Source organism: Anabrus simplex, chromosome 7 (assembly GCF_040414725.1).
Source record: "Anabrus simplex isolate iqAnaSimp1 chromosome 7, ASM4041472v1, whole genome shotgun sequence".
In the NCBI taxonomy this organism is placed as follows: Eukaryota; Metazoa; Arthropoda; class Insecta; order Orthoptera; family Tettigoniidae; genus Anabrus; species Anabrus simplex.
In genome coordinates, this window is record NC_090271.1 from 104527466 (window position 1) to 104555386 (window position 27921).

Sequence of the window (27921 nt, forward strand, 5' to 3'; positions counted from 1 at the left end):
TTGACAGTAAAATTTAATTTTTCTGAATTCTGAAATAAGACGACTTACTTATTTTCTTCCCCTGGCTCTTCATATTTTAGTGGTTTAACGTCCCTTTAACTATTTTATGGATTTTGGAGACGCGAAGATGCCGGATTTTATCCTACAGGATTTCCTTAACGTGCCGATAAATTTATCGACACGAGGTTGGTGTATTTGAGCACCATTAGCTACCACCGGAGTAAGCCGGCAACGATTTCACCGCCTTGGACTTTGACAGGTAGATTTTTCGTGTGGCTATTTCTAACCGGGTGCAGCCCTTGTAAGGCAGACCCTCCGATAAGGGTGGGCGGCATCTGCCATGTGGAAGTAACTGCGTGTTATTGTGGTGGAGAATAGTGTTGTGTGTGGTGTGACTTGCAGGGATGTTGGGGACAGCACAAGCACCCAGCCCCCGAGCCACTGGAATTAACCAATGCAGGTTAAAATCTCCGACCCGGCCGGGAATCGAACCCGGGACCCTTTGAACCGAAGGTCAGTATGCTGCCCATTCAGCCAATGAATCGGACTTGACAGGTAGTAATTTTTACCGTCTCAGCCACTCATACCGGCCACATAAGATCAGATGTTGTGTTTTAATACCATTATTCTACAGTTTATTTGTAGCAAGCATTGATCCGAAATTAAGCTTTTTTTCAACTCTGAGAGAAGAATGTGGTCTAGAATTTTACATCTCATCTGTTTATGGAAATGAGGATGAACTTTTTTTGTTTGGTTTGTCTACTTGGTTTCTTAGTCCTGCACTTCGCATAGCAAACATTTCAGCGGACATTTTGATGTGATAACTCCCCAGTTAAAAACGGGATTCGAGTCCACGATTACTGCAACAGCAGAAAATGGTACGAGAGAAGGAAGGAAAAGGAGAAATGGAAGAAGTAGCAATATAGAGCAAGGCACGCCGTAATACTGGAGTCTTAGCTCTTTTTTTACTTTCTCTCTCTCTCCCGTTTCTTCCTTCTTGTAGCCTTTTACGCTCGCAAAAATGGACAGTAGATTTATATCCCCGCGGGGCACATATACAGCAGTGTGTATGTGTTCCTTCCTTCCTTCCTTCCTCCCTTCCTTCGCTTCCTACTCACTGAGTACACATGATAAATCTTCGCCTCACCCTGTTATTTCACCATAAGGCATGTTAAACAACATATTTAAAAATCGAGTTAATATGCAGGAGGCAGTAACGGAATGACAGGGTTTGGAGAAAAAACCGAAATAATATCATATCATCCTTCCTCTTCTTATACTTTCCTCTTTCTCGGCTAGTCTTCTCCACAGTGGCCAGTGAACCAACAAGATTTATTGCAGAATGCACTCACAAGCGCTGATTTTCGAATAACTAGGAGAAATGGTTCCCCAGCTTCTAGCCAGTCACACAGCACCTCTGGTGACTCAAGTGCTAGAACTCAGGTCACTGTTTTGTAAGGACGGTTTACCACCGAGAACTCAACAATTACAGTTAACACCGGTCTTTATGTTCTCGCATCTGCTCTTGAAATGTCAACAATACAATTCTTTATTTAACAAGACTGCTCAGAATTGAGGATTTGTCCGACTCACATTTACCCGTTTCTTTACAATGCGAGTTGTTTCTGTAAATGCTGTTAGATGTTTTACTAAAATGCATTATATAAAGACTGCATCTATAGCCTATGCTACCGAGAAAACGAATGCTAAGGTTGCAGTGCCATGATTTGATGTTTCAATAGAGACCTTGCTAGTCTCTCCTGATGTTTATATACCCACAACTGTACCGTCACAACAACACACATATCACACACATATCACACACATATCACACACATGTACCAGTGTTAATGATCGTAATTCCTAGACGTTGAATGAACTATTATTAATGAGGGTAATAACGGCAATTTCTAAATGGCATTCATACATACTAGTGTTTGGGAATATACATTTATTGTCATTGGATTTATTAAAACACCAATTAAGAGTTTGAAATTCAATACTTAACCAGCAGGTTTCATCCGTTTATCACGTTTACCTTCAATATCAGTGAAACGTGGCTTGAGATCACCAACATAATTAAGACTTGATCTCAAATTATTCATAACGCTAGAATAAAGGAGGCATGTATTTTGACACAAGAAAGTGTTTATGAGAAATATGTTGCCATGCTTATGATACGTCTGTACATCAAACATTTACACCTTTGTTTGACTACTTTCTACGTGTGCTACAGATGGACCCATATAACCGTGAGAGACATTCAGTCTAAATAAAAGTGAACACGCGGCTGAGTACTGGAGTCAAGGGTGGATGGCTATATGGTATATTTAACCACGCTGCCTTTTATACCGAGCTCGATAGCTGCAGTCGCTTAAGTGCGGCCAGTATCCAGTATTCGGAAGATAGTAGGTTCGAATCCCACTATCGGCAGCCCTGAAGATGGTTTTCCGTGGTTTCCCATTTTCACACCAGGCAAATGCTGGGGCTGTACCTTAATTAAGGCCACGGCCGCTTCCTTCCCACTCCTAGCCCGTTCCTGACCCATCGTCGCCATAAGACCTATCTGTGTCGGTACGACGTAAAGGAAGTTGCAAAAAAAATGCTGTCTTTTATAGAACGGTGATTTATGGCAGAAACGTTTAATTTAAGCCTTTGCTTTCCATTACTGGAATGGCTTTCGCAGCCTGTATGGATATCACTGTACTTTTGGTTTTCAAGCCCATATATATTCTAGCTTCATCAGATACTGTGTATACTCAGTGCTTCTGTACTGTACTGAAACATGGACTCTGAAATCTAACACCAGTAAGAAAAGAAATGCCTTCGAGATGTGGGTGTTCCGATCTCGTGGACTGACCAAGTCTCCAATGCTGCCGCAGGTGACGTGAATGATTGTGATCCACGAAATATCACTGTAATATTTCACAAATGGAAGATAATAATTGATTTTACTCAAATAAAGTCTCAAATTGGAAGTTGATCAAGAAATAATACTAAATACTTTATTTTTGAGCATACCTACTTTACTGCCTTACAACTACTATTTCTGCTACGTCGCAGCGCTTCCGTAAGTGTTTTGTTTATGTAACACTGTTGTGTGTGATGTCTTTGCTCACTGAAGTTCTTTGGTGTCGTTTTATTGATTTTTCTCAGTCGATGTAATTTGAAGGGCTGTCACTTCATGTGCCTGATTCATTAAACGATTTATTGGACCAAGGATCATGCTACCTTTCTTTCAACAAAATACCCGCGCTAGACATATGGACAAAGATAATGAGAATTCACAGATATAGCACTCCCATTCATCGGTGCCAGCCCTGGACCTCAAGAAAGAAACAAAAGACGGCGCGAGCAGCGGAATGCAACATAATGGAGTCCTGTTTACAGCCCGTAAGTACGTATACATATTTCTCGCTAGTAACGACGGCATTTCTTAATTAACCTCCAATTGTGTAAAATCAATAATTATCTTCCATTTCTGACAAATGTTACAGTGATATTTCGTGGATCACAATCATTCACATAACCGCTGCCGCGCTCAAACGCATGAGGAGGGAACGAATGTTAATGTGTACAATCAAGAAAAGAAAGACTACCTATCTTGAGTATATTATGAGGAATGTAAATCACATCCTACTAAAACTGATCATGCAGGATAAAATTGATTAAGGCAGGAAACATTCTTGGCTGAGGAACTTACGAGACTGGACAGGACTACATTCTAGTAGACTGATGAGGGCAGGCGAACATCGTGCAGACTTCGCTGTGATTGTGGGCAACGTTCAGTAGTGGAGAAGGCACTACAAGAAGATATATTATCTACATATGCTCCTCATATCTCACTGTAAATATAACATCTATCGTTACTATCTCCTTCAGTGATAGAATAATATCCAATGATAGTTATCAATGCATTGTGGAGGAGTTACCCAACACTACGTCACGCCTCATCATTTTGCGGCTGGGTGGCCCCTACTCATCGCTGACTCAGCCGGCCCAAGAACAAACAAATCGGCAGACGCCTAGTTGGCTGTCGCCTTCCTACTCCACCATGTTTACCTGCATGATTGAGGACGTGGACCCAGCATATACCGACCACTAACTTGCATCGGCTCTCTCCTACTATGGAATCTTCAAGTTCATTCGCCTTCAGGCTGGGCCTAAAATCCACGATCCACCCGCCAAGCAGGTCCTGCTCTTTCTACAAGATGCTGATACGACGGCAGCTTTCATCACCAACGGTCTATCCATTGCGGTAAAACTACGTGAAGTGTTCCCTTCTCCTCCACATCTTCTCGAACCCACGTCCTTTGAGCCTAACCCCGTCACCGTTCATCCACCTCGCATATCCCAGCAGTCCCCACCAACCCCCACCACCACTACGTCTACCACCAGCCCTACTACTACTACTTCTACCTTCAGTTCTTCTCCACAGAGTTCTACGTCTACTACTGCTCTCTCCACCACGTTAGCCACTCCTCCCCCATTATGTCCATATCTACCACTCCATCTGGTCCCTCGCAATATCTTGACAACTCTACGGATACCACCAACACGGCCCAGTCAACCTCCGCAGGACAAACAACTGAAATGACGACAACCCAACAACAACTCCCATCACCGAGTTGCGTGGTCCGCGGCGTTGACCCTGCCATCTCAGAGCAATACATCATGAACGAACTCCAATCGGCAGGCGTTCCAGCCCAACGTGTGTACCGTATCAACAACACCCATGGTCCAACGTTCATGGTCCGTCTACAGCTCCCCTGTGATGATGATGTCCATCAGCTGGTCACCTCCGGGATTCGTCTCCGTCGTCGGCACCATCGCGTGGAATACTCGCGATCCTTGCCTCATTCTGGCCGCCCTCCTCCCACTGTCTCGCCTCCTCCTCTACAATCAGTCCGGCCACCCACCTCTCCTCCGCAAGCAGTCCATACTTTCGCTTCCCCACAACCAACTTCCATACCGCCCTTCCCGATACTGGAACTTCTCCGTCTCCTTGCCACCTCCGTCACTAATATCACCACCACTCTCTACTACCTCCTGTCCCAATACTACCAACCTTCTCCTTACATACCCTCCACCCTGAACCCACATACTGTTCCATCTCACTACTTGTAAATACTTTTGTAACTCGCTGGAACTCATTCCTCTTCGATATTGCGCGCCCGAGATAAACCAATCAATCCCTCAGTAAAGTGAATCCCAGTAGGGGTTTGCTCCGGTGGGTGCGGTGTGGGTTTGCCCTGTGGGTCCCCTTGTGGGGTCGCGGTTCCCCTGCGCCAGACTCTCTAATTGATTCCTTTACGTATGTACCACACATACTCTTCTGCTTCATGCTTTTCAGTGTCTTTATTCCTTTTCTCTTGGCCAAGGAGCTGCTTACTTCAGCTGGTGGCCCGCTCGGGGAGGAATGAACCAACTTCGTGATGATGATGATGAGGAGTTACCATAAGTAAGAAACTGGTATGTTCTCGTTTACAATGGGAAGAACAACGTAATATCATGTACAGTTCTTTGTATTTGTTTTCTATATTTACGGCACTTTGCAAAGACTTATCGAAGTCTGAATAATGAAACTTCTCTTAAATCGTATCACCTGTATGTAGACTAACCAGAAACACTTCACGTTAATTCTCAAGCTTTTGTGGTCTAATTCTTCTTAGCATTGATAACATTAGCATTTTCAATGTCAAACATTTCTCCCATGTTCCTAATTGTCAGTGTGGGATCAAATTTTCACATACCTCTTCGGGTGCGGATTATAATTTTGAAGCCAGAATTTTAGATGATTGATTTCCCTGATGTTATTTCTAGATTAGCTTTGAATATTTGTTTATCTTCACATGCTTCTTTTACTAAGTCACACTAATTGATGCGTAAGTTTTCGGTGACGATCGGGTGTAAAATGGCTAATAGGGCTGACAAGGCAGAGGCCGTAGCCTTAACTGTCTGACAACCTATGTGGGTCTTGAGCCTATACTGGTACCGTATAGTTAATCAGTTCTGGAAATTTCGGTGAAAGGACAGCTGGGTAATCTGTATATTCAGTATCATCCCGGATTTCACTTTGAGTTGAAATAGAAAACCATTTCTATAATGATCAAGATTAGATATTAACCTTAACTTTTACTCAGTCGTTTTTTCAAATCTGAGAGCGTCTCCCCTCATCTGTTCAAAATTAACCTGGATTAACCCGACACTTTTAGGGGAAAATACAATTCGGAATGGGTTGACTGAATCATTGCCATAATTATCAAAAACGACATGATAATTAAGTCGATTAACTCGAATCACGAACCCACTTAAATAGTAAACGAATGTCGATCCGTAAAATAGTGTACTGAACTACATTTACCGAGGAGACAAAGAAATGCACTGCATTAACCTAATGTACCAATCCAACGTTTCTTGTCGAAAATGTATTAGAGGCAAGTATCAAATCCTTTTCAGAAAATGAAGACGAAAATTTGATTCACATATATACATCACTCTCCATTCTTCACCATAGATACATTTCATACCTTCTGACGTGAAATCTCAGTCTAAAAACAGAATTGTGATCTGGCCAACACGAGTACACAAACGGTTAAGAAACTTCAATAATAATAATAATAATAATAATAATAATAATAATAATAATAATAATAATAATAATAATAATAATAATAATAATAATAATGATAATAATAATAATAATAGTCCGCCTCTGTGGTGTAGTGGTTAGCGTGATTAGCTGCCACCCCCGGAGGCCCGGGTTCGATTCCCGGCTCTGCCACGAAATTTGAAAAGTGGTATGAGGGCTGGAACGGGGTCCACTCAGCCTCGGGAGGTCAACTGAGTAGAGGTGGGTTCGATTCCCACCTCAGCCATCCTGGAAGTGGTTTTCCGTGGTTTCCCACTTCTCCTCCAGGCGAATGCCGGGATGGTACCTAACTTAAGGCCACGGCCGCTTCCTTCCCTCTTCGTTGCCTATCCCTTCCAGTCATCCCATCCCTCCACAAGGCCCCTGTTCAGCATAGCAGGTGAGGCCGCCTGGGCGAGGTACTGGTCATTCTCCCCAGTTGTATCCCCGACCAAGTGTCTGAAACTCCAGGACACTGCCCTTGAGGCGGTAGAGGTGGGATCCCTCGCTGAGTCCGAGGGAGAAGCCGAACCTGGAGGGTAAACAGATGATGATGATGATAATAATAATAATAATAATAATAATAATAATAATAATAATTTTACCGGCGGTCCACCTTCTCCGGCCAGTCAAACTGCGCGCCTTCCATAACGCCATCTATATAATGAACTTGAACTGATGTTATGCAAGATTCTTGGGTTTTCACCAACCGTTAGATGTCTCTAACATCGGTTTAATTGCTCCCGCTAGTGGGGCGATCTCTAATTAATTTTTTTTTAAACGTGTATTTTCACAGTTGCTAACCTTAGTTTTTGAAGATTGTTTTGTACATGTATCACAGTTGTCAACACTTCTGCGGGTTCCTTCTCCAATATCAATCAACCTATCAAAATTTTGTAAATATTTTCTCTAGACAATTAAAATCGGGGGTGTGTACATGAATCCAGCCTATCAGTAAATAGTTCTGGAATCTTCCTCTCAATTATACTCTAAAAGCTGGGCGCATTAGGGCCGTATTGTATTCTTCATTGTTCCAGTTATTTGAGTGTGGCGTGTGCTAAGGGGGCAAAGGTCGCGGGCCGAGCAACTCCAGGTAATGCCAGAATTTTCATGAGCACGTGATAGCTCATGTAGGTACCTATTTTATTTCATGAAAATTTCTAAATCTGGTGGTTTAAATGTCGAATTTTCGGCCAGTCTGAGGACTCTGTTCTATTCCCTACTGGGAAAACTGTAAAGCAGGGGAACAAAGAATGATTACCCTTTGTTGATTCCCATTCAGCTTCGTATGGGGTGACTTAAGTTTCTAAAACTATAACATTCTTAACACTCTTTTGGAATTTAATGTTTCTCATTTAGCCACCCCGCTGTAGAATAGGCCTAGCCTCTGTATCATTGGGCCATAATCCCACTTAGAGTCTTAAGATTTTTTCTGGAAAGAGTGCAAGAGTTACACCTCATTTGCCTTTGAACGGTTACAACCTCCTTTTGTCACTAAGGCCATTTAGTATGGGCAAAAATGCCCGTGTAAATCTATTGTGGTGTGTAGAATTGAGTCTGGTGTGAAGTCCCTTGAGGGATAGAAAGTCATTGTTGTTGGAGCTGAAGAGCTCATTATAATATTGTTATTATTTATTCAGATCTTCTATTTATCAAATTAAAAATTATAAAAAGGAAAGAAATAAAATTTCGAAATTTGTTGCGTTAAGTTATGCTCTAGTTAATTCCTCGTCCAGCCATTCACCCCAGCCGCTTCTTACACCTATGTAAACTACGGAAATTCCGTAGTGGTAATAATAATAATAATAATAATAATATTATCAATTTTTTGATGGACTGAGCAATCCAGATGGTAGAGCACAAGTGGGTAGTCTCAATTCCGTCCCAGTCCGATGGTATATGAAAATGCTCAGTTACGTCAGCCTTGTGATGATAGATTTACTGGCACGAAGAACACCTTCGGACAAAGTATTCGATAACATATCAGGTGTAAGGCTTTTCAGGCGTTTGCTCTATTAACCAGCGTTTCGTCTTAGGTCTGACACTAGACTCATCAGAGTGGGATGTGTCAGACCCTACCCACTGACGCTGGGGTGTATGCAGGTGAACTTATCAGAAGCACAGTCTGATAACTGCATACGGGAGATAAATTTCCACAATGGAATTATTGCCCGCCTAGCAATTCCGAATGGAAAATTCTAAATTCCCATGGAGGGAATTAGACATTTTTCACCAATAGAGCATGTCAAAAACATATCAGATGTAAGGTTACATCAAATTTTGACATGCTTTATTGGTGAAAAATGTCTAATTCCCTCCATGGGAATTTAGAATTTTCCTAAAATATTCGATAGAATATAAAATCAATAAGATTGTTATTATACTTTCTCGTCTCTCCTACAACATCATAATCGCGTGGTGGATGCGATCTGTGGCACACATGTCCTGTGTTAAGATAAAACTAAATACACAGTCCTCCAGAGGATTTAACCAAATGCCGTTAGAATACTCGGCCACGACAGGAATCGAACCCAACACCATATGAACCGAAGGGTAATAATAATAATAGTAATAATAATCAACCAACACCCCGTGGCACTACAACCCCGAAGGGCCTTGGTCTACCATGTGAACGCTGCTTAGCCCGAAGGTCTGCAGATTGCGAGGTGTCGTGTGGTCGGGCGACGATTCCTCTCGGCCTTTATTCTTGGCTTTCTAGACCGTGACCACTATCCCTGGCCTGGCCGCAAATCGAACCCGGGGCCTGCGGGTAAGAGCCAAGCAGGCTACCCCTACACCACGGGACCGGCAAAATAATAATAATAATAATAATAATAATAATAATAATAATAATAATAATAATAATAATAATAATAATAATAATAATAATAATAATAGCAACATCAACCGCAGTTACAAGTATGTACGTGTGTGTGTCAACAAACCTGCGCCAAGCCTTGTCCCTGTGGTGAGTAACGCGACCGAGGCTAAATGGCAAGGTCCATTACAATTACTCTCTGCCCAAAGTCCCCAATTCGCTACCCGACACGGACGTCTTCTCTATTAAAGCTTATCACGCCACAGGGGATTTATCTAGTCAGGGTAGTGAATTACAACCCATGTGGTGCTACAGATAGTAATGCTCCACGAGGAGTACTTCTGAGTAAAGTTTTCCAAATGTGTCCCTCATCGGCAATAACATCTATTCTTTAGTGAGTACAGTATCTCTGTTGAACTCTATCAACACGAAACATCAACACACATTTTGGCATAACAGAGAAGATAAAAGTGAAGTTTTTAATTATTTTTTTGCAATCTTCTTTACGTCTCACTAACACACCGATAGGTCTTACTGCGACGATGTGATAGGAAAGGGATAAGAGCGCGAGGGGAGCGACCATAGCCTTAATTAAGGTACAAACCCAGCATTTGCCTGGTGTGAAAATGGGGAAACTACGGAAATCCATCTTCAGGACTGCCAACCGTTGGGTTCGAACTCACTATCTCCCAAATGTAAGCTGATAGCCACTTGACCCAAACCGCGCGGTCACTTGCTCGGTAAAAATGAAGGAAGTTATGTTGGGGGAATTTAACTTCATTGTGTGCGTGGTGTAGGAGTAGCGTGTATGCCTCTTACATGGAGGCCCCACGTTCGATTGCATGCCAGTCCGGGGAGTTCAGTTCTGAATTAAGGTCTGGAACGGGTTTAACTCAATCTAGTGAGACCAAAGAGAGGACCTAGCTGGTATGAGAGGCAGCGTGTTTTCACGGAAACAAATAATACGGCTGAGGATCGTCACGATGACCGGGCCGCCTGATTGGGGGTGATTACTGTTTTAAGAGGATATACAACTCGGCAACCATCCTGTCTTTAACAGTGATTAAATGACAAAAAGAAGAGGTTTCCTTTCGAAAAATGAAGGCTTCGGCAAGAGAAATGGAAGACCAACGAAGGGCGTAGAAATGTAAGGCACCCTAGGCCTCAAAAACTTAATACCGCCAGGGTCGGAAGAGAACAAATGTTGACCAAGGGAGGCTGGAGAGGAAAGACGAAAGATGGGAGCCTGGTACAAGTTAATGGAAGAAATTATAGACTCAGCTAAGGGCCACGTGTTTGCCAATCCACGCTCCCAAATTGAGCACCCCTCGGGTCCGGATCCCCCTTTAGTCACATCTTACGCCATCAAGAGGATACCATGGAATAATATGTCGCCGCCACCAACAGGGGGAGACTTGTAGGCTGACTGTATGCCAGGTCTATGAACATATCCAGAATTGGTACAGTATGTAGCCATTCAGATTATTGCCATTTACTAGTTATTTCACTTTTTTAGCTCCCTCGGTGATGAACGTACTTGACTTTTTCTGTTTCATTTATTTGCATTGACTGCAAAAGCTTGCTTGTACTTGTGATCATTATCGATACTTTCATATCAGATACTTCAAAATTATTCATAAGACATCTTGAGCCCACTCAGTTTACACTCCCGTACAGCAAAGTCAGTCTAAAACAGACCGGTGTAAAGATCATTTCCTCCAGGAGCTGACTTATTTCTTACAGAATACCACTGATCGCAACTGAGAACTCACTGTATTAGTTTTTTTGCACCCAGATTCAGTTTCGCTTATTACACTAGCATCCTGAGATAATCCACATACTTAAAATGATGTACCTGCTCCAGTTTTGTACTGCCGACCTGACATTCAACCCTGTTAGGTATCTTCCCTGGTCTTGGAAATGCTAATTTTCATACCATACATACTGCACCGATTACCAAGTTCCAAAATATTACATTTCAGGTTTTCTGTACAATCTACTATTTAAGACCAAATCCTAGGCATAGGCCAAACTGATTACTATAATTTTACACAAGAGAATTCTCCCCCATCCCCATCCCCCAACCCCCATCCCCCATCCCCCATCCCCCATCCCCCGTCACTTTATGCAGTTCAGCTATGAACAAAGGTGAAAGGTTATTGTTTTTTCTAACCTCTTTAAGTACGTCGAGCCAAGAACTCATTTTGACATCATTGCCTTCTATTGCTTGTAATAAGTCTCATAATACTTCGGTATGGCTACATATTTTCTTTAATACTCTGTCATAAGCCTTCTCTAAATCTAAGAGACATACAGATAATTATCTCTTTCTCTCGTAACATTGTTCACTTACTTGGCACTTACTGAAAATCTTGTCCTTACTGTCCTTTTATTGTCTGAAATCACACTTCATTCATGTGATTTATCGCCAACCATGCTCTTATTCTTGATGCTGACGCCATTCTGTGCCTTCGTTAAGTCTGTCAACTTCATTCTCATGTGCACTCTCACACTAGGACAATTATTGTAGTAATTCCTCCAGCCACTAAATATACCCTCATCATTCGCTAATTTACGGACCTAACAGGAGCTGTGTTGCGAGCTGTGGTGTTCCTGATTCACATTTTAACATTTGTTAAGAACAGTTCGTAATCTATGCCTCTTCCTTGTTTTCACTTCATACCCCAATATAATTAAATCCCACCACATCGAAAGACATACTCTTTGCTGACTCAACCTGTTAACCAGTTCTACGCTCATGAAGCAAATAAGGAGAGAATTACTAAATTACAGAAGGCATATCAAATCACTTGGAACACATATAACAAAAAATCATTATCTTGGAAAACAAATCTAAGACATTATAATACAGTAATACAAAATAAAGCATTATACGCACCGGAAACCTTAATCATTGGCGGTAGATCACTCATAAAAGATATAGAAAAGCAAGAAAGAAAAATGTCACGGAAAAAGTTTCAGCGCAGTCTGCACAGAGGGAGTATGGATGAAAAGGAAATCTCATGAAATTTAATGCCGTACTGAAGAAATCTCAGACACTATCAGAAAAAGGAGGTTGAAATTCTATGGTCACATTATCAGAATGAACTATGATAGACTGACCAAAAGAATTCTTAATCTTGCCCCCACACTGAAAATCAAAAACAACTGGCTAAATGAAATAGAAACAGATCTTCAGGAAATCAACATCAACCAGGAAACTGGAAAAAACCGATCTGCTTTCAGAACACTGATTAATAACCATTGTTTTACCGAGCCAAAAGCTAGAACTAATAAAATCTGGACAGAAGTACGTAAAAAGAATTTCAGCGAAAGGATGAAGAGATTTTGGGAAGAGAAGAAGGCAATATCATCTGCTAAATAAGTTCAAGCGTGCTCCTCAGTTGGGCATAATAATAATAATAATAATAATAATAATAATAATAATAATAATAATAATAATAATAATAATAATAATAATAATAATAATAATAATATTAATAATAATTGTTACCGTGTTTTTGTGGTAGTTATGCGTGAAAGAAGGTGCGGGGTGGTGAATAGGTCTCAGGCTACGAAATTAAAGTGAATTTAAAATTTAACAAGGTTATATTTTCTTTTCAAAATCAAGAAATAACAAACATGGCAGGTACAGAGTAGCAAGGCAACAAAAGTATAATTACAGTATTTACAGGATTTGGGCTTCGAGCCCCGCGATCACAATCCTTGAGCAATTAGCTCAGTTTTACCCCAAACACAAGTGTCAACAGAGGGGCAGAGATTCCCATTCATGCCTAAGAGCACTTGCTCCAAAATACACAGTAAGGCCTCCTTGAGGCGCGCAGAAAACAAAATTTTCAGAAAAAGAGCAACTTGCTCTCAAAATTCAGGCCTGTCAAAGGCCCCACCTAATTCCACTTTCAAGCTGTCCTTTCAGGACATATACACAGGGGTAAAATACCCAACCTACTGAGGTCTGTTAAATGACAAGAAGGTTAATTACATGACCTCTAAAATAACAATTTGAGAGGAGGCGATCTGCACTCCTAATACACTTGTTTTTAAAACCTAATCTGGCTCTAGGCCACTAATGCAAGGGCTAATCCCATACTACAGAGGTGACATTAGAAAAGAACAATTTGCTTTACGTTAACGAAGAATAGGTTGAGAAAAATAAGTTCACCTCAAAACAATATGATTGGGAGCTCGAGAGGGTTAAGCACTCTCTATCCCGATATGCAGTTTAAAAGATGGAATAGATACAAGTTTCTTTACATTTTAAGGAAGGTTACATAATGGAAAAACTTCGGACCCGCCCCGAGAGTTAAACTGCTGAGCAAGCAAGAAAAGAAGTAATTAATCGGCCATTACCTGGTTGTTGACTGCCGCCGAAGAAAGAGGCGCTTCCCGCCCCCTGCTATGTACTTTACACACCAAAAGATGGAACAGAAGTGGCCCGGAGACCCTAAAATCAGCAGTTTATATACTCTCGCGGAAAGTTCGAGGCGTTAGGGGAATGAGAACACCCTCCCACAAACTCTTTATTGGGTAGGATACAGCAACATATTCAAGTTGGGGGTAGATACATCCGATTGGTCAGAAATTAATGAAAGAAATTCGGGATTGGCTAAATTTAAAACAAGGGGAAAGAAAGGGTTAATATTGCCAACTTAAACAATGACAGAAGGAAATTTAACAAAGAACAAACTTTTGAAATTAAATTTTCTCCAAAAGAACAGTTCTTTTTCTTCGCACTAGGGTGCACTATTGTAGTTCTTCAGTAGTGTCCTCTAGAAGAGAAAGTTCACACTTCTTACTACCGGTAAAACAAAAATACATCAAAAGTGGCACAGTTCAAAAACTCCAAACTTTCCAAGTAGTGACATCTTCCGAGAAACTTGAAAATTAATACCGTCGATAAAGTTCAGACTTCCTCCAGCAGAGGAGTTTCAATTGGCGCAAATTTTAAATTAGCGGCGTGGAGGTGTACCGCCCGGTACAATAATAATAATAATAATAATAATAATAATAATAATAATAATAATAATAATAATAATAATAATAATAATAATCAGTGTACTGAAGTACTACGTACATCAACATGAAAAGCCGAGCGTCATGCGTAGGCAGATACAGGTAAGCTCTACATAACATTTAAAATTACTTAATTAAGGCAAAATCTCCGACGTTTTGTGTACTATGGAAACTTGTCTAGTTCGGAAACATTTTCTGGTCTCTTGCGATTCCACTTCCAGCAAGTTTTACTGCGAAAAGAAATTATTATATAAACACACCCGTGCAACTGGAGCCTGCCTGGCTGAGGCGGTAAAAGCGTGCTCGTTTCACTCAGAAGGACGTGGGTTCGAATCCGCATCAGGAAGTCGTAAAGGTTAAGATGATTTCCGCTTCAGAAGGTACATATAGGCCTGAGGTCCACTCAGCCTACACCAAAAATGAGTACAAGGTTAATTCCTGCGGGAAAATACGGCCGGGCGTAGAGCTAATCACTCTACCCCATCAAGAACTGAGATTACGGATAGTGGAAGCCTTTACCTTCCACCCCTCCAAGGGCCTTCATTGCCTGTACAGAGATGATTATTTTTTTCTTTTTTTTTCTTTCTTTTACCCCTGCAACCGAACAACTCCTCAACACGCCGGATGAAGACCACGAATGAAAATAACAATTAATTTAAATGCCCGGCTCCATGGCTAAATGGTTAGCGTGCTGGCCTTCGGCCACAGGGGTCCCGGGTTCGATTCCCGACTTGCTTCTACCACAGTCATGTTGTTTTCTTGCAGGATCTGACTCTATGGATGACGTTGGTCAGTCTTGTCTCGTTCATTCTCTCAAGGTGTCCATAGAATTGGAGGCGTCTCTTGATGATGGTGTCCATTAGAGGTTCTTGCTTTAGGTATAGATCATCGTTGGGCCTGAGGTACCTTTCTCCATTTATAATCCCTTGGCCTAAGATCTTTCTCAAATTAGTTATTTCCCTGACCTCTAGTTTCTGTTTGAGTTTTGCTCCTTGCAGCTGCATAGAGGACCTATTATTATTATTATTATTATTATTATTATTATTATTATTATTATTATTATTATTATTATTATTATTATTATTATTATTATTATTATTATCTGACCATCTTTTTATGAAATTAAGCTCTCTTCGGTAGCTACTCAACACGACCTAGTAATCTGAAAGTCTATTTCAGTTCCTCAGTGAGTCTCATGAGGCAGAGTGAGCCGATTCCCACTCTCAGTTTTGAATTTAAATAGACAAACTGGGAATTGAACCCATGTCCTCCAGATAAGAAGCAGACAAGCTACTCTGCAGGTTATGAAATAAATTAAATAAGGGACACTACACAAAGTGTAAAGTCTGATATTGATGATGGTGTTCATATATGGAGTGATCTTCATATTCATAATCATATTAACGAGGTGTTAAGAAAGATTACGCAGATCCTTTCACATGGTTATGATAGTATTTAGGAGTTGTAGTAAGGATGTAAAGGAGGAGTAGTATATCTCTGGTAAGTCTGCAGTTAAAGTATGGCTTCAGTGTATGGGAAGCTCACCAGGACGACTTGATACGAGAAATGGAAAATAAAAATAAAATAAAAGGAAAGCAGCACGGTTTGTTCTAGCTGATTTCTGAAAAAAGAGTAGTGTTACAAAAATGTTGCAAACTTTGGCCTGGGAAGACTTGAGAGTAAGGAGAAGAGGTGCTTGGCAATGTGGTATGTTTTCGGCTGTCAGTGGAGAATTGACGTGGAATGCCATAAGTGGGCGAATACACTTGAGTGGAGCTTTTAAAAGTAATAATAATAATAATAATAATAATAATAATAATAATAATAATAATAATAATAATAATAATAATAATAATAATAATAATAATAATAATAATAATAATAATAATAATAATAATAATAATAATAATAATGTTATTGGCTTTACGTCCCACTAACTACTTTTACGGTCTTCGTAGATGCCGAGGTGCCGGAATTTAGTACCGAAGGAGTTCTTTTACGTGCCAGTAAATCTACCGACACGAGGGTGTCGTATTTGAGCACCTTCAAATACCACCGGACTGAGCCAGGATCGAACCTGCCAAGTTGGGGTTAGAAGGCCAGTGCCTCGACCGTCTGAGCCACACAGCCTGGCGCTTTTAAAAGTAGGAAAGGTCATACAATGAAGGTAATGCTGGAATTCAAGAGGACAAATTGAGGGAAATATTCCTTTATAGGACGAGGAGTAAGGGTCTGGAGTATATTATCAAGGGAAATGCTCCATAAATTTCCAAGTTATTTGAAAAGAAAGCTAGGTAAAGAACTGATAGGGAATCTGCTACCTGGGCGCCAGCTCTAATTGCAGATCATCGATGACTGATTATTTCAAGCGTTGTCGCTCAGAATACTTTCAAAATGGTGAACGATTACGGTTATATTGTCGGCAATCGTCAATGCTTTAGTGAAAAATGGCGTATTCCAAAGTGCTCACGTGATTGCCAGACTTAAGGAAGCCCCTTCTGGTGTTTCCTGCAAGGGATGAATGAGTCAGGCTGGGAAGCTCCCAGATGGCCCAAGAGAATGTGAGATCTCTCCTTATAGTATGCGTTTCGTCTGGTGTCTCCATTGATTTTTGGAAGGAATAAAGAACATCCCTATTCTGGATACATTCAGCAGATATTAGAACTTCATCAGCGAGGGATATAAAATCAGGCCCGCTGCGAAAACAGTTGTGCAGAGAGAGTGCCGTCGTCGTGGAGTATCGAGAGAGTGTTGAAGCTATTATCGTTATCTAGTGTTGCAGTGTTTAGCGGTAGTGATGTGTTGGCAAAATATTTAGTAATAATAATAATGTTATTTGCTGTTCTTGTCTCGCTTACTAGTTTTACGGTTTTTGGAGAAGCCGAGGTGTCGGAATTTAGTCCCAGGAGTTCTTTTACGTGCCAGTAAATCTACCGACACGAGGCTGACGTATTTGAGCACCTTCAAATACCACCGGACTGAGCCAGAATCGAACCTGCCACGCTGAGGTCAGAAGGCCAGCGCTTCACCCCTTTGAGTCACTCAGCACGGTAAAATCTTTGGTCGAGTTGGTGTTGTTGTCTTGTTAACTTCAGTGTGTGGACCAGTCACGTTAATATTGATTGTGCATATTATATCGGTCATGTCTGGAGTCGCGCCAAGTGAGCGGCAGTCGTGTGTTGTGATAATCAACGGACATAATTTCCAGTCTGAATGGATGAAGCTGCAGTGTGAAGAGACTCCTGACTGCGAAACGAAATGAAAGGTGGGACCTGTCAATCAAGATTACGAAAGAATCGGCTTTTCCAGGTAAACGCCAGCAAGCCGGAGACTTGCTGTGAGGACAAGATATTTCTGTAAATAGCGACTGATTAAGGATATTCTGGATTAAATTAGTACCCTACAAGTAAGCAGTCTGAGTTTTATTTGAAATAATAAGTTATCCGCCCTCATCGATGCTCAGGTGAACAATGACATATATTATCTCGTAATCGTCGAGACTTAAATGAGTAATGTTTTTTGGTTTTTTGGTTTCCTAATGTTTCTCAACACTGAACGTACAACCCACATCACTTGTTCAACCAGTCTAAATATCCGGCTCCATGGCTAAACGGTTACCGTGCAGGCTTGTGGTCACAGGGGTTCTGGGTTCGATTACCGGCAGGGTCGGGAATTTTAACTATAATTGGTTAATTCCGCTGGCACGGGGGCTGGTTGTATGTGTAGTCTTCATCATAATTTCATCCTCATCACGACGCGCAGGTCGCCTACAGGAGTCAAATCAAAAGTCCTGCAATTGGAAAGCCGAAAATGTTCTCGGACACTCACGGCACTAAAAGCCATACGCCATTTCATTTACCACTCCATATGTATAGATCCCGAATTCGGAAAGAAATATTTTTTATCGTGTCCTAATGGACACGTTGTTTCAACCGAAACAACATGATCACTTCAGTCTCTCGTACATAACCAGCTTCTCCCTCGTCGATTTGAAGACATTTTAAATATGCCTGCTTTAATTTTGGCTCGTGTACATTGAAGAATGGCCGCCAAGTTTCAAAAATCTTGTTATACATTTTAGCTGTTGAGCATTTATGATCGCAGACAAAATGGATATCGTAGGCCTATTTTGAAAGTATTTTCTGTTACACTAATTTAATCACAGTCTGAGTGTACACTTCGGCTATTGTTCTGTATAAGTGGGGATGTATTGAGCCTGACTCCTGAGAAAGGTCAGCGTAGCGAACTTCATTTTTAAATGGTCTCCAGTATGATTCGCAATCAGGTGGAGGAAGTTTAACTCCCGTCTGATTAACTCATATATACATAAGACACAACTGCCAAATACCAGAGAAACACGCAATACTTGAATACATCCCTTTATATATGGTTCAAGTCAGGAAGGGTATCCTTCCGTAAAAGTGAGGCAAGTCTTTGTGTGAAACACAGATCATTCCCACGACTCCTCCTGAGTATGAGAATAGTGACAAAAATATTACTGTGCTGAGTCAATTTATATCAAATACCAAGAGAGGAAATTCATGGACAAAAGGAAAGTAACACCTAGAGGAAATTTGTATTTTGAAAGACCTATTTTGCAGGTTGTATCATTTCAGAGCTTTTGAAAGCGCTATGTTCTCTCATTTCGAAAAGCTCTTTAACATTTTGTAATTGATTTAGAGATTCGTTTGGATTAATCATGGCTGTTTTACTTGCCGGGGGTCACATAAACTTCGTTCCGCTTGGTGTGTACAAATCATAGAGCATAAAATTGGTGCAGATTAATCTGTGAGCACGATCTAATTCCAGCAGCAGGAGATTACATAACGCACTGATGACGTGTTGGCCTCACACCAGGCCCCCTGGGGAAACAGCTGTGATATCCACTGTGCTTCAGGGTGCAGGTGTCTTTGTTGTTAACTCTCCGCCAGAGAGTTTACAAACTCACTAACATTTTGATAATAATCTTTCAGTTGATTTCATTATTTTGTTCCTTCATTGACTTAAAAAATAGACGTAGTCACTGCCTTATTGCATTCTGAATTTCAAGGAAATGAATAAATCGAAACCGACTTTCAATCTATTAGGTCGTGTTACGTTCATTTAGTACGTGTTGAAGGGATGTTGAATGAATGATGAATGTATTAGTGACTGACTGAATTAATCAGGGAATTGTTATTTTTTATATAACTTATTTTACGTCGCACCGACACCGATAGGCAGCTTTGCAAACATCTGAAAATTGAAAAACCGTACAGAAATTATAAACAAACCTTATTCTTTAACGTAAAACCGTAGCCTACAGTGCTTAATTTTCACCAAAATATACTTCTTTTCTTTATCTACCGCTTTTCCCACATCTGTGGGGTCGCGGGTGCGAACTGTGTCACACATGTGGATTTGGGCCTGTTTTATGGCCGGATGCCTTTCCTTATGCCAACCTTCTATGGAGGGATGTATTCACTATTGCGTGTTTCTGTGGAGGTCGGTAGTATCGAGTGTTGTCTGATTGTGGAGAGGAAAGAGTTGAGACAAACACAAACACCCAGTCTCCGGTCCAGAAGCATTAATCAGGCGCGATTAAAATCCCAGACCCAGCCAGGAATCAAACCCGGGACTCTCTGAACTGAAGGCCTCAACGCTAGCCATTTAGACAAGGAGTTGAACTTCACCAAAATACACTAAAATTCATAAAATGCGTGCAGTAATAGAAATCAACAATTTTATTATATCAAATAGGAAAAGGAAATGCCTATTTTAGAAAGCACTTAAAATGGACCATGGTTCTAAACGGTATATTATGTTCCGCGAAAACCCCCGAGATTTTTTCTACACTGTGTGCTAATTTATGAACACTTGCTACATTATTCATCATCATCATCATCATCTGTTTACCCTCGAGGTTCGGTTTTTCCCTCGGACTTAGCGAGGGATCCCACCTCTACCGCTTCAAAGGCAGTGTCCTCGAGCTTCACACTCATGGTCGGGGATACAACTGGGGAGTATGACCAGTACCTCGCCCAGGCGGCCTCACCTCCTATGCTGAACAGGGGCCTTGTGGAGGGATGGGAAGATTGGAAGGGATAGACAAGGAAGAGGGAAGGAAGCGGCCGTGGCCTTAAGTTAGGTACCATCCCGGCATTTGCCTGAAGGAGAAGTGGGGAAACCACGGAAAACCACTTCCAGGATGGCTGAGGTGGGAATCGAACCCACCTCTACTCAGTTGACCTCCCGAGGCTGAGTGGACCCCGTTCCATCCCTCGTACCACTTTTCAAATTTCGTGGCAGAGCCGGGAATCGAACCCGGGCCTCCGGGGGTGGCAGCTAATCACACTAACCACTACACCACAGAGGCGGACGCTACATTATTCTCTGTGTTAAAAACAGCCTTGAAATTGCTTTGACGTGTAACGGATACAGGTTTCATGCTTTTAAGGTGCTTTTGGTTTTTTTTTTTTTTAATGCTTTAAAATTACTTAATTCCGAGACAAATATCACATTACGAATCTTACACTTTGCTCTATCGTCACATGTCGGATCAGGCAGCAACGGTCGTTTCTATACTCTCCCACGACTGCCTCTACTTTTCTTTCCTTCTGAGTGTTTTACAAGAAAGTCTTTTTTGGTGGTGGGGGGTTGTTCACTTGCGGAATCAGAAGTGATCACGATCTTTATTTATTAACATAATTAATACACGGTAAGCTCACCCACACGAAACTGAAGCACTGCGCTGTCACACAAAATAATTTGTAAGTAAATCACAATATAACTCATAGGAATGATAAAATAGCATTATCCATAAAACTTACAACTAGACGCTGCACTGTTACCCGTTTGTTGTTACACCACACTTCATATTTTCAATGCCTAATTAAGAAGCGATTGACGTAGCTCGGTGTGAGCTAATTCAGGAGTGTGACTGTGAACATAATATATAGGACCAAGGGATCCACAGTTGATAAAGTCTGAATCCCGAGAGTAGAATGAGACAGAATGTCCCACATATCAGATTATACGGACGCACCATTGTATAATCTGAAACCAGCTCAGAGGTTAACCACAACATTGATAGCTTGGGAGTCCAGGAAATGAGATATGTTCAAAGGGGGGGGGGGGTAAGTAACATTTTACCTAAAAAACTTAAAATTTTCAGTTATAAAAAATGTTCACTTAAAAGTTTTGCAGAACCGTATATAACGCGTATACCGTACATCGAGGACTGTACGGTTCAAACCGTGGTGCAGGTCTTTTTCCAGTAAATGGCCTATTAAGCGACCTGCATGTCTGTGAAGATGAAGATGAGGGCCCTACTAGGATGATTTCTAATGTTGAATACGTCACACACACCCAGCCCCCGAACCATTGGAATTAACCAATTAAGGTTAAAATCCGCGACCCAGTCGGGAACCGAACCCGGTACCCTCTGAACCGAAGGCCAGTACGCTGATCATACAGCCAACGAGTCGGTCTATGTTGGTAGTGACTAATATTTTGAGCAAAAATGCAGCAAGACATACAGCCTCTTTTAACTACTCATATAGAAGGAGAAAGCGGACCCTTGAAAATGCCAAACACTGTCTACGCTGAAACATTGGGACCTCGGAACCCATTGGTATCACGACCAACAAGTCCGGAAAATATCCTCTATATTCATCACTTGCAACCTCTCCCGGCTTTGCAGGGAAGCAATAATTTTTAATTTATGGTAACAGGCCTTATAAGATTACCCCGAGGGAGACATTACCGTCGTCGATTTCCGCCTTATATATGCACGTAGCTCATCCGACTCCTTGGCTGAAGGGTCAGCGTTGAAACATTCGTTTCAGAGAGTCCCGCGTTCGATTCCTGGCCTGTTTGGCTGAATGGTCAGCGTTGAAACATTCGTTTCAGAGAGTCCCGGGTTCAATTCCCGGTCGTGTCTGGGATTTTTATCGCGACTGAATAATTCTTCTGGCTTGGGGACTGGTTGTTTGAGTTTCTACCAACACTCTTCTCTTCATATTCAGACAACATACCACACTACCGATCACCACAGAAACACGTAATGGTGATTACATCCCTCTACATAGGGTCAGCGTCTGGAGTGGTATTCGTCCGTAAAAATAGGGCCAAATTATCGTTCTACAGAGTTCGCACCCGCGACCCTACTGGTTGAAGGAGCAGAGAAGAAGAAGAATAAATTTAGGTAACTCAATGCGATGTTTATTCAAGACCCTTCTGGCTGCCTGCTTGTTAGCTCGCTCCTCCCCTTTTCCCATGCATCATTCGATCCATTCCTGTGCTTTCACCAAAACGACGAAAACTCCTAAATCATTAATGTAAATGGTATTCTGTAAAGGTCGTTTTTACCTTAATGATATTATCGAGTTTATTTCTATAATGATTACTTAGTTAATTGCAAATTATGATATATAATTGTAGCAGGGGTACAACTCAACTGGCTACTTTAACTGCACGCCCTCTCCATGGCCATCTATGTTGTTGAAGAAATTTTGTTTTGGTAGTTGGTAAACTTTTATTTTCCCCTGAGGATTGTACTGATGTCAACACTTCAGCGGGTTCCTCCTCTATTGTAATCTTCCTATCACATGCTTGGGGGGGGGGTGCATGGAAATTCAGCCTATCCCCATGTCATATTTGAATTTATTCTGAAACGTCCTCTTCGGAACTATTTAGGGAGGGCACTTTAGGGCCGTCTGGTCTGAACTGCTCCAGTTCGTGAGAGTGCGACTTGAAGGAGGCAAGAGAGGGCTAGGGGACAGGGCTCGGCCGGATTGAAAAAGATTCAGCGCTACAAGTTAAACAAAGTAATGGCAGAATTTACCCAAACGTATATTATGCCTGTGGCTAGTTCGAGGGGGGCGGTTTCAGTAGTTTTCTTAATATGTTATCTTTTCCCTTTTTGGATTGAAATGTAGGACCTTTTGTGCAGACTTCGGACTCTATTTCTTTTCCATTGAATGTAAGGGAGTGGTCACGAGTGGTGACCCTCAGTTGTCTCTCCGTCAACTTTTGAGCTGGCTGACTAAAGTTTTCAACCTCTAAATTTTGGAAATGTTGTCTTGGATTTTAAATTGCCCTCATTTAGTCACTTCTTTTAGTATGGTATTAGCCTCTGTGTCATTGGGCCTTAAGCTCACTTAAGCTCTCGTCTTTTTCAGAATGTTCTTTAAGGAGTGCTGGTGTTTCGCCTCCTTGCCTTTTGTTAACGGCCTGTTGTGTGTAACCTTTAGTTTTTTATTCTTAAGACCTTGTAGTATGGGTAATTATGCCCCTGTTTAATTTTTATAGTTCTTAGGGTAACTGCGTGTACGTTTTGGTTCCCTTTGGGAACAGTACTTAAACTAATTGTGGAACCTTGTAGTGGATCTCAACCATGTATGAACACTTTGAAATGGGGGTCACCCTAGGGATCTCCGTGTATTACTAAGAGTGTCAAAAGCAACTAATTACCTGCTTGAGGCTAGTATCTTGTATCTTGGAGCTCAGACTCCTATAATTTTTACCTGTTCGGAGCAACTTTCGTAATATTTTTCATGTCAAGAGTAATTATGTTCCTCCGTATGTAATTTAACGATTGGGAGTTTCTCCCCGTTTATTTTGTACCTGATTTAGGACTTCTAAGTCCAAGGCATTGTTGGAGCTGAAGAGCTCGTTGTTTATATTTTCAACGGTCTTTGTTGTACTATTAAATTTCTCTCTCTGAATTTAAAAAAGGAAAGAAATAAAATGTCCACATTTGTTAAAGTAAAAGTTCTTGTAAGTGAACCCCTGTCCGGCCATTCAACTCAGGCGCTTCCTGTTCCTCTGTGAGCCACGGGATAGCCATAACAATAATAATCACAATTTAAATGTTTTCATTAGTAATTGGTAGATAGGATAATATAAAACGACACTTTAGTTCAAGTTTCCGGTTAAATAATATCATGGGTTATCAGCAACAACAACTAATCAGTAGCTGTATTTCGAATTATTGTATTACGTGCCGCTGCTTTTTTAATATAAATTCATCCGACTAGTGCACAAGATTGTCATTGCATATACTCTCTTTGCCGTAACATCGTGCTTCTGTTGCCTTCAAAAATACATTTATGTAACTGTGTTATTCCGATGAAGCCGATGTATTTATAGACTGCCGCTGAGTGATACTATAGAGTATGTTTCTGTGCTGAAGTTTTGTTCCCTGCATAGGTTATGAACAGCTATGTATTTCGTTTCTTTTATATTTATGCGCGCTTTCATTCTTTCTCGCTTTCTTTCTTTCTTGCTATCTTAATCCGTTTCCCTCTATGGTTTGCTTTCCCCTCGGACTCAGCGAAAGATCAGACCTCTGCAGTGTCCTGGAGCGTGAGACTTTGCCTCAGGGATACAGCGGGGGAGGAGGACCAGTAGTCGCCCAGGCAGCTTCACCTGCTATCCTGAACAGGGGCTTTGTGAGAGGATGGGAAGATTGGAAGGGTTAACAAGGAAGCGGCCTTGTCTTAAGTTAGGTACCATCAGGGCATTTTCTTGGAGGAGAAGTAGGAAACCACGGAAAACCACTTCGAGGATGCCTGAGGTGGGAGTCGAAACCCTTGTACTCAGTTGACCTAAAGAAGCCGAGTGGACCCCGTTCCAATCCTCGTACCACTTTTCAAATTTCGTAACAGTGCCACTACACCACTACACCACAGAGGCGGACTCTCGTTGTATTTACCTATGTTAATTGAAATGAAAAATACGATGGTGATTCATTTCACTGACCACGACGCTCCCAGACCAGCCCCACATGAAATTCAAAACTGAATTTATGAAACATTAATATTTGACGGCCGTGCTGAGTGGCTCAGATTATTAAGGTGCTGGTTTTCTGAGCCCAAGTTGGCAGGCTTGATCCTGGTTCAGTCCGGCAGTATTGAACGTGCTCAAATACGTCAGATCCGAGTCGGCACATTTATCAACACTTAAAAGAATTCCCGTGGGACAAAATTCCAGCACTTCGGTGTTTCGAAAACCGTAAAAATAGTGAGTGAAACGTAAAACCATTATTATTATTATTATTATTATTATTATTATTATTATTATTATTATTATTATTATTATCAAAAATTAATGAAAGTGATGTCGAAATGACGTAGATAAACGGAATATCAAGAAACAAGAAACAGTGAACAAAATACTTTTTGATTTTTCAGATGTGAAAGTCTTCTTTCGAATTAATGGTTGTCGTAGTATGATCACAATAGACTCTGTAGGACTCGGAACTTAATTAGTACGGACTTTTAACATTCCAATAGAAAAACCATATAAAAGTTTCGAAGAAATTTTGAATAAGTATGAGCCAGTATCATCAGTGTTTAATGAAACTTAGAGCGCTAACTTTAAACTTCAAGTTAGTAGACAGAAAACAATGAAAATAAACTTGAAGACAAATACTCCTTTCTATCTACATATCAGTGGTTAGAACGTGTTAAATATATACAATAATCAGCCTACAACATGTTAATTTTGCAAAGGAATAGGACACATCAAAACTGAATTCCCCCAAGAGTAAACAGACGCCAGCGAACTTTGACACACCGCCTTGGGCAAGTTTGTCAGCAGGTAGACTATCTACACAGTACACACTACTACGTACCACTCAGCTAATGATAACACAAAACCAAATTTCAACGCCATCAACTTATAAGACTTTCCTGTGTTACAAATAGAGGCATGCATCACACTCTTACAGCTCATGCGAGCTCGCTTCCGACGAGTTGAATCGCATCAGGCGATCTGGCAGATTGTCAGATTGTCAGAATTAATTCAACACCCCACGCAGAGCGTAGATCGCCAAGCTGGAAAAGCGTGTTGGACTTGACTAGCCTAAACTCCGTATATTTACATGACTGGGATGTTAATAATTTGTTTTTCACATTTCAATTTAATGACACAAATAATACAGCGGAACTCCGTATTAGATGTCAATATGGAGAAAGCACAACTTCTTGAATATTTGATAAATGCGCACATTTTCTGATTAGTAAACATATTTCACATAAAAATCTAATTTTTTTTACATAATACAATACAAATGGGGTGAGCTGGAAGTTTTCGGTCATTTGTTGTATCCGTATTTACTATAAATATAATCCATCTATAAAGTTTTTTAATATTAGGACACACAGATATGCACTAATTTGTCACATTCTGAGGAATAATTGTAGTATTCTTTTCGGGGAGAATTGGTCTTGCATTGCTGAACTTTCTTTCAGTAGAAGAACTCGTTACATGGGCTGCTAAAATTTGGCAGTTTTGGCATGTTCGTTGTCTTTATACTGCCAAACGGGATTGACATTGGCAGTCCGGCTTCTGCACGATCCAAAATAATCCGCAACCCGCTGGTACCATACATTCAAGCTAGTCCAGGTCGGCATGCTGGAACTCAGCTCGCCGCGTTGTGTTACGCGTGGCGCTATGAGTGTCATGACGACGAGCTAGCTAGCCAGAACCGGGCTGGCACGGGTTGCGAGAGAGTGGTGCATGCCTATGGTTACAAAAGGCTGAAGAACTCAAATTGCATGAGGCGGATCAACAACCCCCTGCCACTTCCGACTCTATAAGCACAGCTGATCAACAGCAACCAGGCGCGATTTCACAATCACAACAGCTACACCTAGTTTACATGCCAGACATCTAGGCAAGTACACAACAGCAAAGTCTTACACAGATGATAATCAACACAGGCGAAAGATGTAACAATAATGATACAACACTGAACACAGAAATATGGGAAGTAAAATTAAATGCGCAAAAAAGCAACAACTAGCAGACACTATTAGGGAAATCTCGTTAAATTCCTGAATGAACCGTACAGTAAGTAATCAGAAATAATTATCCTACCTCGCAATCAAAATTCATTACCAGAAATGTCTAACACTTTTACTGCAAAATGACAGTCCCATGGATGCCACCTCACTTTAGTCCGAGAGGTAAACGTTTGAAATGAGAAGGAGTAAATAACCCGATAAAACATTGGTGCTAATTCGTTAATTTGGCACGTTCAATGTTAACTGTAAACAAGTACTTATAAGATAATACGTTCGGGATTATAACCTAGACGTCCTATTCTTTCGGGAAGTAAATATAGAGTTTCTTTCTTTTCTGGGCCCGCAATAGTTACATTATTAAAGTCGGTTAAGCCACGAGGGGTACAGCCATCCCCTATGGCAACGGAATGAGAAGAGAAAACCTACAACCTTTTTTCCAGTCAGTGAACAGATCAGGGATGGAATGAATGAAGCCCCCATCTTGCGGCGAGGATAGGAATTGTGCCGGTTGCCGAAGCCTGTCGCACTCATCTGGAGCAATGATAAATGACTGACGTATTAAATGATATTGGATAGTGTTGCTGGAATGAAAGGGAAAACCGGAGTACCCGGAGAAAACCTGTCCCTCTTCCGCTTTTCCCAGCACA